We start from the raw sequence: 11,540 nt of genomic DNA, 5'->3' as shown, positions 1-11,540 counted from the left end.
TTGAAGGCAGTGGTTCTCTCATATACAGAAGACACAATAGTAGGAAATTGGATTCAGGTGATGAAATGACCTTGTGATTACTATCCATGAAGCAATTTAAATGATGGATTACCTGTTTTATTTTTCTTGCTTATCTGAAATAAAACCGACTTGATCATGGTGGATGAGCATGTAGAAGTAATCTTGAATTCAACTTGAAAATATTTTATTCAGAATTTTTACATGTTTGCTAATAATAGAGATAAGCTTATAACTTTCTCTTTTTTCCTTTGGTCTTTGTCTGCTTTGGGTTATCAGAGTAATACTGGATTCGTACAAACAACTTAAAAATTGTACTTTCTTGCCATTTTATGAAGCAACATGAGAACTGATGTCATCTTTTCTCTAAAGTTCTTGTAGAATTCCATATTGAAACTGTCTGGCACTAGGCTTTTTGTTGTTGGGGAAATTTTGATTACTACTTCTAATTCATTGACTTTTATATACCTGTTCACTTTATTTCTTTTCATTTTAATCTAATATTTTTAAGTAATTGCATCAAAAATTCATCCTATTTTACGGTTTCTATTTTATTGGAATATACATTTTTAGAATATCTTTTCCTTCCTTCCCTCCCTCCCTCCCTCCCTCCCTCCCTCTCTCCTTTCTTTCTTTCTTTCTTTCTTTCTTTCTTTCTTTCTTTCTTTCTTTCTTTCTCTTTCTTTTTGTTTTGTTTCTTTGGTCACTAATATTTTATTAATTTAAGCCTTTACATTAATTATCTCTTACTATCTAATTTTTGGAGGTGTTGTTTACTCTTGTTTTCCAAGGCTTCAACTGCTTCACTGAGTTATTAATTTATATCATTAAATTTTTATATAGGCATTTACAGCTATAATCATTCATTTTATGACTGCTATCCTGTGTCCCAGATTTTAAAATGTCCTGTTTTAACTTATAGTATTAAAAATAATTTTAGATTTATTTTATTTTATTTTATTTTATTTTATTTTATTTTATTTTATGGGTGAGTTATTTTTTCTGCTTGCATGCAATTATGTGCATCACATAAATGCCTGGTGCACTAAGAAGTCAGAAGTAGTCATCAGATCCTGTGAAACTGGAGTTAAAAATGGTTGTGAACCAACCCAAGTGTGCTATGACCCAAATGCAGGTCTTTTTTAATAGAAAAAGTACTTTCAACTGCAAAAGTGTCTCTCCAGCCCTAAATCTAGGAATCAATTAATTTCATTCTTCATTGCTTCATTGGCAGAATTGTCATTCTGTATAGTAGTATGATATTTACTATTTTATGAATTGGTATCCTTTCCCTTTCTGTTAATAATCACTTTTATTTCACTGTACTCTGAGAGTATTCAGAGTTTTATTTCACTTTACCTAATTTGTTGAGAATTGTACTGTGTACTAATATTGTGATTCTTCATGGTTTAGTTGTAATGTTCCTTACAACATTGTTCTTAGTATACTAGAACAAATTGATTTAAAATGGTGTTTAACTATATTGTTTCTTTGTTTAACTTTTGTACAGATGATCTGTCTATTAATAAGAATTAATGGTAGAGTCACTCACTATCACTGTGATGGGGTTAATCCAGGACTTTTTGATAAAATAATTTTTCTTTGTGAAAATGAATCTATCTGCCTTCAGGAGTGACTTGATTTTATTACAGATTTTAATGAACTTTCATTAATCTCTGATTGTAATGTTTTAACTACAATGTCGCAAGTGCATTTTTCCCTGATCCTATGTATTTAAAATTCTGTAGACATCTTCTACCTAGATTGACATCTCCTTCTCTAGATTTCTTCTCAGGTATTCTAACAATGATTTTCTATATCTTTGTTGTGGTAGTCTCCTCCTTCTACGCCCATAATCTCATACATGTTGTTCAACTGCTCTTTTAATTTCAGTTTATATATATATATTTTTAAATTTATCATTGAAACATACAGAGTTATCTATTTCCTCTACCTCTTTTTTGTTCCTGGTCAATTTACTTAATGAATAACAGTATCAATTTTTTAAATCTTTTAATTTAAATAAAGATTTATTTATATTACTTCCTCTCACTCTTTCTATCTACCAACATCTCCCTTTGCCCTGTATGTCCTTTGATATAGTCTCATAATTTTAATTATCATTGGTGTGTATGTGTGTGCATGTTTGTGTGTGTTACATATATAAATGCAACCAGCTGAGTTTATTTAGTATTGATTGTATGCATATATTTTAAGACTTACTTTTTAATATGCAATAACACTTAGGGTGTTCATCTCTGAGAAAAACTAAATCTCACCATTTCTGCAGTTTTTAAATTGCCTGGATCTCTTTACTAGGGTTGAATTTCCATGCCATCTTTCTCATAAAAATCATCATTAACACTTATTTTATCATTGCTGATATATTTTTTAGCAATATTTTTCGGATTTAATGGTCATAGCTTTCCTGTCATATCTAGAAGAAGCAATCTTGGAACAGGTATCCTAATCTCTTATCACTTACAATCTTTCTTTCCCTTCTTCCTATGGAAGTGATTGTAGCTCCATAGAATGGGTTTGGCAGGGTTTCTGTGTGTGTGTGTGTGTGTGTGTGAGTGAGTGTGTGTGTGTGTTACTATTTGTGGAATAGTTTGAGGAGTATTGGTATTAGCTCTTCTTTGAACGTCTGGTAGAATTCTGCACTAAAGCCATCTACCTCTTGGTTATTTTGGGTTGGGATGTTTTAATGACTGCTTCTCTTTCCTTGAGGTTTAGGGAACTGTTTAGATTGTTTACCTGCTCTTTATTTAACTTTGGTATGTGTTATCACTCTTGAAAATCATCCATTTCATTTTTATTTTCAGTTTTGTTAAGTATAGTCTTTTGAAGTAATACCTGGTGATTTGTTTTTTAAATTTAACTCTTTTTATTGGAACAGACAATGAACTAGATAATTTTCCTAATATGTTTTGGCTCTGTGATTTATTTTTTTGGAACGTGGTGACTCTGTGTCTTTTGTACCATGGAACAATGATAAGAGCATCACTGTCATCAATGCTGCATGACAACAAGGGGTTCCCCAATCCATAGATGTTTGACCTTGTCTACTTTCTAGATGGGAATGGAAACTTTAAGAAAAGTGACAACTTCATTTTTTTTTCAGCAAGCAATGAAAACTCATTTTCATGTGACTGAATTACAGGTTCAGTTGTGATAAAACATGATGACCAAAAGAAATTTCAAGAGGAAAGTGTCTACTTCATCTTACAACTTGTTCACTAACATCAGGAAAATCTGGAAAGAAATTCAAGACAGGCACCTGGAGTCTATAATTGATACAGAAACCATGGAGGTGTGTGGCAAAACAATTTCTTTCAGCCAGGTTTCTAAGGAAATCCAGGACCACAAGTCCAAGAGGTGGCACTACCCACAATGAGCTAGATCCTCTCCCACCAATCTTCAATCACAAAAAATCCACACTGGCTTGCCTTATGGCTAATCCGGTCAGGCATTTTCTTCATTGATGTTCCCTCTTTCCAAATGTCACTATCTTTGATTAAACTGACTTAAAATTAGCCAGCACACACTAGACCAAGGGGAGGCACATTGTGGATATTTTGGGACTTATGTGGCAACTTCCATAAGGTAAGTTATTTGTAATTTGTATATAATCAGGAAAATGAAACCAAGTGTCCATGCACTGCCCTGGTTGAAACATTTTTCATGTCAAAAGATCAGCAAGTGTGATCTTAGTTTTCAAAATCACTTATGACAATTTAAGAAAACTAGAGTGAATGTTATTTGCATTCTTTCTTTAGCTATATCACAAAAACACCAAAGAAATCCTTAATGACTTCTGAAAATTAAATATTTTTAGTCTTTCCTCACTTATCATGAATGTGGAGATTGTCATATTTTGACTTCTTCATCCTTGTTGCTCCTTCCTTACTGCTTGGCTTAGGTAAGCTGAAACAAGTTTCTGAAAACACAGAAAAGCTTGAAAACCCAATCTCAGTCAGAAAAATGGAGGCGTGAACATGATGATACAGTTGTACTAGTGCAGTGCGAGAGAATCACACATCACTATCCAAGGGGACTGTTAAGATTTACTACATTCTTATTCTTACTTCAGTCAGTAAAATATGTAATAATGTTCTAGTTAACGACTTGTGCCTGCCTGAAAGAACATTATTGATAAAGATCAGGAACAAAAAGAGTATTCATTTATTATTAATGTTTTTCACTTTTATTCAATATGTTTTAAACAAGTACACTCCAACTACTCTTCCAGTTCTCCCATAAGCCCAGTACCATTCTTTCTCTCAATTTCATGGAATCATTGAGTCCTCTATATGCTGCTACTGTGTATATGGGTATAGAGGGATCCATTGAAATTTTGGTAACCTACCAGAGGTCACATCCATGACTAAACCAGCTCTTGCTTTGCCAATAGCCATCAGTTGCCAATAGTTCCTCTGTTTGGATAAGTCATTGTGAGTATATTCTTAGAATTTATGAGAATGGGACATTCTTACAAAAGTACTAATCGGTTTGAAGATATGACTCAGCAATTAAGATAACTTGCTGCTCTTGCAAAGGACCTGGGTTGAATGTTCTGTACCCATCTTTGGTAGCTCTTCCCATTTCTTTAAGATCACATGCTATTTAAGAAATAAATGTGACCCACTTTTGTCAATTTGCCTGAATTTGTATCCTCACAGCCGTTCATCCTTCTAACCACACATTCAATAACTCAAACATTATTCCTAATCTCCAATATTAGTTAAGAGTACTGTGTGTCTCAGGTTCACTCTTGTGAATAAGGCATAGTTACCATTTTGACATTTTTTTCAGAGGGAAACAAACAACTTTGTGCAGGAGAAGGCCTGGCACGCATGGAAATATTTCGGTTCCTAACCAGCATTTTACAGAACTTCATCATGAAACCTCTGGTTCACCCAAAAGCCATAGCTACAACCCCAGTGCTCAGTGAATTGGTTTCAGTGCCTCCTACTTTTGAGCTTTGCTTCATTCCTGTCTGAAATAACTTCATGGTTCTACCTGGGACATCTTCTGTGATCATATTGAGGCTTTGGTTCACTGCTTTCCACACTGGACACACTGCCTTTTCTCCATTTCTTTTGCCCCTTCATAATTTCATAAGGTCCTGTGATCACACATTTTCCAATTTGTAGTTTTTGCACAAATATTTCTGACAGTTCCTATTCTCTAAAAACACTGTTACCATATATTGTGATATGTACCTAATCCCAAGTTAAATATGGTCTCACTGTGAAATAGAAATTACTATTGTAGTATAATTCACAGTCACTTATCTTCTGAATTTTCTTAATAATAAATTGTTTTGGTATACCTAATCTCAGATATTTCTTCCAATTCATGTAATAAATTAAAATAAATTGAGTTCATGAGCAGTATTTTTGTCAGTAGATAAATTAATGCAATTTTGCCCACAGGCTATCTTGCCACAACTGGAGCAACTCCATTTACACTCATTTTCTTCTTTGAATGAAGAAGGGAGGCTTTCAGGAGCAGATATGTCTCTACTCAAATGATCTTTAATAAGGAGAGGTCCTTACATGTCATACTCTGTGAACTTTTGATGCTCTTGGAGACAATCTATGTAAAGTATATCTGAAATGTTAAACCTTAACTATTTTTAGTTATTTCTATTTGAAGAAATTAAAAAAAACTTTATTATTATAATAAATTAGACTCTAATACAATCATGAGTTTACTATCTGGCCCTTGTGTTACTTAATCATCCTTTACAATTTGTGCCAGCAGTTATTAGAAAGCATGGGTCTAAGCTTTATATTCCTAAATGAGTTGTATAGGCACAATGCCTAACAAAGAGTAACAATATTAGTTTCAAATCTTGAATGAACATAGGAATTTCACACCAATGAGAACCTTAAATTTGCATCAATCTATAAATTCTGTACCAATGTAAAATTACAACTTCAATTTGCATTAATTATAAAAATTCTACCAATGTAAGATATGACTATACAATGTTTGTCTAAGAGTAAATTAGATAACCTATCCCTATTTGCCTATTAATCTAATTTCTATATTACTATATCTCTCCTTTTCTCTTCCACTCCCTTTTCTTTACCTAAGAAGGAAGGATAGAGAACAGGCAAGAAGTGGTAGAAATCCCTGAGCTCTCTAGTTTCCATTCTGTTCAAAACTACATATTTGTAAATTATTCTTTACAATGACAACATAACTATAATTTATAAAATAACAACCATACACCCTGACCTAAGAGATGGGGACAATGATCTTTTTGCTTGCTTCTAGTTGAATTGGGGTAAAGAATTCTCTTCTGGGGGCCCTAAAGGGAAATAACAAACTTGGTTTTGTCAAAGGAAGGTTAGTTGGCATTATTTGCCTTCCAGTTTCTATGTGCTGAGGAAGTTTATGGCTTAGCTGACTATAGCAGTATGAAAGGCTGGATGATCATGATAGCTGTTTGGGAAGTGTCATGGAAGCAAGTCTTTAGGTGAAATAGCTTTGATGTAGGTGAGGCAGAATCTAACAAGGAGCTGGAATGGAAGGTCCCAGAATCCCACCATCTCAGAGTGTGAATCTTGTCAGTGCTGTCTTTCTCCTCTTTCATTCTGCAATATACATACTGTGAAAGCAACACATAGTCCTTTAAAGGCATTCATATGGAATTTGCCGGGTCCACATCTCAGTTAATGAAGATCAATAAAGAATGACAGCTGGCTTTCTTTAGAGGTTAGTTTAATCACACAAACTACAACATAAATTTTCTTTCCTGCTATCTTAAAGTATGATATATAACAACAAGTCATGAGAATTTTGTACCAAATGAGTATTATTGGCTGTTTATAGATATTGAAGTCTCAGCCAGTCCCACAGCTGTCTCTGTGAACAGAGACACATACATCACAACATATACATCACTTATCTTGTTGATCTTGGTAGTTTCCTTCTTCTTGTCCATAGCCAATGTCTTCAGGGAGTCTGCCTTTGTCATATCTGATTTTTATCAATTTGGAAAGAACCTGTAGCTTGTTTTCCTGTGGAAATACAAGCATAACCCCTTGCCCAGCCTTACACATTTCCTGTTTTCCATTCTGATGTCAGAACATCCTTAAAATAAACAGGTTGGATTAGTTCCACAAAATTTCCCACAATATAATGTCTTTAAGCAGCCATAGTTTTTTGTTCATTAGCATTTTAAACATTCAAGGATAATGAAGCATTATGTAGTTCTTGTTGCAGCCCCCTTTTGCCTGTTCAGCATCTTCTTTAGAGTTCCATAAGATCTCTCCACAATTGCTGGTCCTGTAAAATTTTGTGATATGCCTGTAACATGTTTTATATCACAAAATGTAAAAAATTGCTTCATTGTATTAGAGACATGGTCCAGAGTGTTGTGCATTTATTTAATTTGTAGGAGTATTCTCATAGAGGTCATAACTTCTAACAATTGTATAATTACAGAGTCAGCCTTTTCTGACTTTAAGACAGTAGCACCTTAAAATCTTGAATATGTGTCTACAGTATGATGCATGTATTTCAGTTTACCAAACTCTGTAAAGTGTAAGACATCCATTTGCCAAATATCATTCCTTTGGGTACTTTTAAGGTTATTTTCTGTAGGTCATGGAGTATGTTTATATAATGAACAATAGGACACTGCCTCACAATTTCCTTGCCTTCTTGCCAAGTGATAGGTAATTCTTTCTTTAAACGTTTGCTGTTAACATGGTGGTTTTTATGGAATTCTGAAGCCTCTAGTATACTTCCTATCAATTGCTGGTCAATTTCATTATTATCTTGTGCCAGAGGGCCTTGCCAACCTGTATTGTATCTTATGAGTGTCAGTTACTATATTAGGAGACTCTTGAAATCTGACAACACCATGAGTACTGCATATAATTCAGATTTTTGAACCTACTCATAGGGACTTTCAGCTACCTTGCTTACATCTTCTGATTTATATCTTGCCTTTCCTGATTTATCTGCATCAGTATAAAATATAGGATCTCCAAAAATTGGAATTCTTGTTATTATATGAGGGAGAATTCAATAAGTTCTTTTTATAATCTTAAGTTGCTTGCTTTTAGGGTATCTGTTGTTAATCTCTCCCAATAAATTACTTCATGTTCTTTGCCAATGTTCATCTTGTGCCCTTAACAAGGCAATCTCTACCTTAGTAAAAGGTACCACAATTTCAGCTTAGGTCCATTCAAGCTAATTGTTGAAGCCTCAGTTTTCCTTTCAGTATCAATTCAGAGATTTTTCTATGTAGGTTTTTAATTTCTTACTCTGTTTATATGATAAAAATATCCATTCTAAGATATAATCTTTTCTCTGCATGAGAATTCCTATAGAGGAATGAGTAGAAGGTAAGATAACAAAGATGCAGGCCATCGTTAAATCAATATGATCTAAATATGTATCTTGCAATTTCCTTTCTACCAGAGCTAACCCCTTCTCAGGTTCCTCTGATATTTTCCTCAGGCTATTTAAATTTTAACAAACCTTATAAGGTTTGAAATAAAGTGCTTAACTCTTGAGCAGCCAAGCCAATCTCAAACTGTGGTCAGTTACTATCTCCCAGTAACATCTACAAATCATTACAAGTCCTTCGTTGTTTTTTTTTCTGATTTGCACCTTTTGTGGTCTAACCCGTTGCAGACTTATTCTACATCGTAGATAAGTAATAGAAACCTCTCATTGTATTTTTTAGGGGTGGTTTGTAATCCACAGCACGGCAAGTTTTTTTCTTACTTCCTTAAACATCTTTTCCAGGATATTTATATTTGAATCAGCCAGTAAGATATCATTCATATAATTATAAATAATGGATTGGCAAAATTCTTTGAAAATAATCTACAGTGACTGTTGTACAAAATAGTGATACAAGTTAGGGATATTTAACATTCCTTGTAGCAGCACTTTCCAATGATATATTTTTATTCGACAACTTCTGTTGAAGGTAGGTACTGAGAAAGCAAACCTTTATCACTTTCATGTAGAAGAATGGTGAAAAAGCCATCTTTTAGGTTAATCACTATGATAACCCACAAGTAAGGCAAAGAGATTCCAGACTGCAAGGAACCCATTGTCTCAATAACCTTATTAATCACTCTGAGATCATTCAACACCCTTCATTTGTCAGACATTTGTTTTTAATGGCAAATAGCAGAGAATTTCAAGTGATAGTGGATTCTTCTACACAATGAGCCTCCAGATGCTCCTGGACTAGCTGTTCTAGTGCCTGTAGCTTTTCTTTTGTCATAGACCATTGATCAATCCAAATGGTTTGGTCAGTCAACCACCTTAGTGGTTAGACTGTTGGTGTCTTATCAGTAGTGGCTTTTTGAGAAAAAGGTACATTGTCAGCCCCCGCTGTATCTTGTTTATGGGTAATGTATAACTGCCTTTGATCTCCTTTAACTAATTTAATTTTTTTTTAGTAGGAGCCTGACCAGTTTTGTGGCCATCCTCTGAAGCTGAGGGGATATTATTATATTAAATGATATATCCCTCATACATTAATGGGTATATGAACCACTTGTTACCTAAATTTTCATATCTGATTTTTTTCAGGAGAATTAAATCGTTTATTGAGTACACATGATAATGGATGATACACAAGCTTCTTTCCCATCTGTTATTTTATCTGATACCGTTATTCAATTTTGATATTGCATAGGATGTGCCAACAACCATTTTATAACCAAAATGTGACCTTGCTTGGATGACCCTTTCAATGGTGAAACTCATTAAAAGTTACAACAGTAACAGGCAGTTTAACAATACCAAGGTTTTTGAAGACAATGACTTCTCCACCCAAGCAACCATAAATAAATTCCAAATGGAACTTGGCATCACCCTGAAGGAATTCTAACTTCACACTGGTGGGGAAGTTTACCAAGATGGCTTCAAGAATAGACTAACTTTACATAGCACATTTTTTTAAAAAAAGACACATTTATTCAGCATCATGATCAGACTATTACATTTAGCAATCAACAGCATGGGTGAAAAAGGTCTACAATAAAACCTTTTGTTGGAATGCTCCACAGAACAGAAACAAAAATAACCTGTTATACAATTAGTCACAAATAAAGTCCTGGAGTTTTTGCTCATGCACATGAGTATTGTCTAAAACATGTCTTCTTTGTAGCAGCTAGGCCCTGCTACCACTGTGCTTGGCTGAGTTCACAAATCTGTTGTAACCTGTAGCTTCCCTGTCACTTCTCTGGCTCTCCTATCCTGCTAAGCTTTGTTTCCTGGCTGTAATTAGAACCTCCTGCCACTGCCATAGCTACTGCTGCTGCTACTGCTGGAACCTCCATAGCCACCTTGATTTCGTGGTTTAGCAAAGTACTGGCCTCTGCCACCATAAGGGCCAGAGCTCCTGCCTCCAAAGTTCCCTCCCTTCATTGGTCCAAAATTTGAAGACTGGTTGTTGTAATTGTCAAAATCATTGTAGCTTCCACCACCTCCAAAATTGCTTCCATCATTGCCAAATCCATTATAGCCATCCCCACTGCCACCATATCCACCACCACCACGGCTGCCACCAAAGCCACCATGACCACTGAAGTTTCCTCCTCGACCAAAATTGTCATTGCCACCAAAACCGCCTCCATAACCACCACCAAAATTTCTAGAACCACTTCGACCTCTCTGGCTGGATGAAGCACTAGACATCTCTTGCTTTGACAGAACCTTTCTTACTTCACAGTTGTGGTCATTCACAGTATGGTATTTCTGAATAACAATCTTATCCACAGAGTCATGGTCATCAAAGGTGACAAAAGCAAAGCCTCTCTTTTTCCCACTGCCTCTGTCAGTCATAATTTCTATCACTTCAATTTTCCCATGCTGCTCAAAATAATCTCCTAGGTAATGTTCTTCAGTGTCTTCTTTAAGACCACCAACAAAGATCTTTTTCACAGTTAAGTGGACACCTGGTCTCTGAGAATCTTCTCTTGACACAGCCCTCTTAGGTTACATGACTCTTCCATCCACCTTGTGTGGTCTTGCATTCATGGCAGCATCCACTTCTTCCACAGTGGCGTATGTGACAAACCCAAAGCCCCCGGATCTCTTGGTGTTTGGATCTCTCATTACCACACAATTGGTTAGTGTTCCCCATTGCTCCAAATGGCTCCTCAGACTCTCATCAGTTGTTTCAAAGCTCAGCCCTCCGATGAAGAGCTTCAGCAGCTATTCCGGCTCCTTGGCAGACCATGACTTAGACATGACGGCAGGATGATCAAAGACTTCAGCTATGCTTCCTCCTCAGCATCAAAGAGCAGAAAGGAATAAGAAGACGAAAATACATATCTGATTTTAGGTCCTGTACATTCAAGCCATGTGGTGCTGTGCTTTATTTGGGATAAAGTTCCAACTTTTTGAAATTGGATGTCTATTTTTCAAAGTGACCAAGATTTGGGGGATATAATGGTGCCATATGCTCCACTGTTGAACATTCCTTCAATCTCAATATTATTTACTAGTACTTTTAACTTGGGCCTTTGATT

General features: G+C 35.2%; 1 pseudogene; it reads right to left on the bottom strand.

The window, feature by feature from the left end:
- Positions 1-10,290: 10,290 nt before the first annotated feature.
- Positions 10,291-11,259, bottom strand: LOC114633066 (annotated as a pseudogene).
- Between the last annotated feature and the right edge of the window lie 281 nt (positions 11,260-11,540).

The sequence above is a fragment of the Grammomys surdaster genome, unplaced genomic scaffold, assembly GCF_004785775.1.
Source record: "Grammomys surdaster isolate TR1022 unplaced genomic scaffold, NIH_TR_1.0 513, whole genome shotgun sequence".
Lineage (NCBI taxonomy): Eukaryota > Metazoa > Chordata > Mammalia > Rodentia > Muridae > Grammomys > Grammomys surdaster.
Note: the sequence above shows the minus strand (reverse complement) of the source record. Positions and strands in the feature narration are given on the sequence as shown.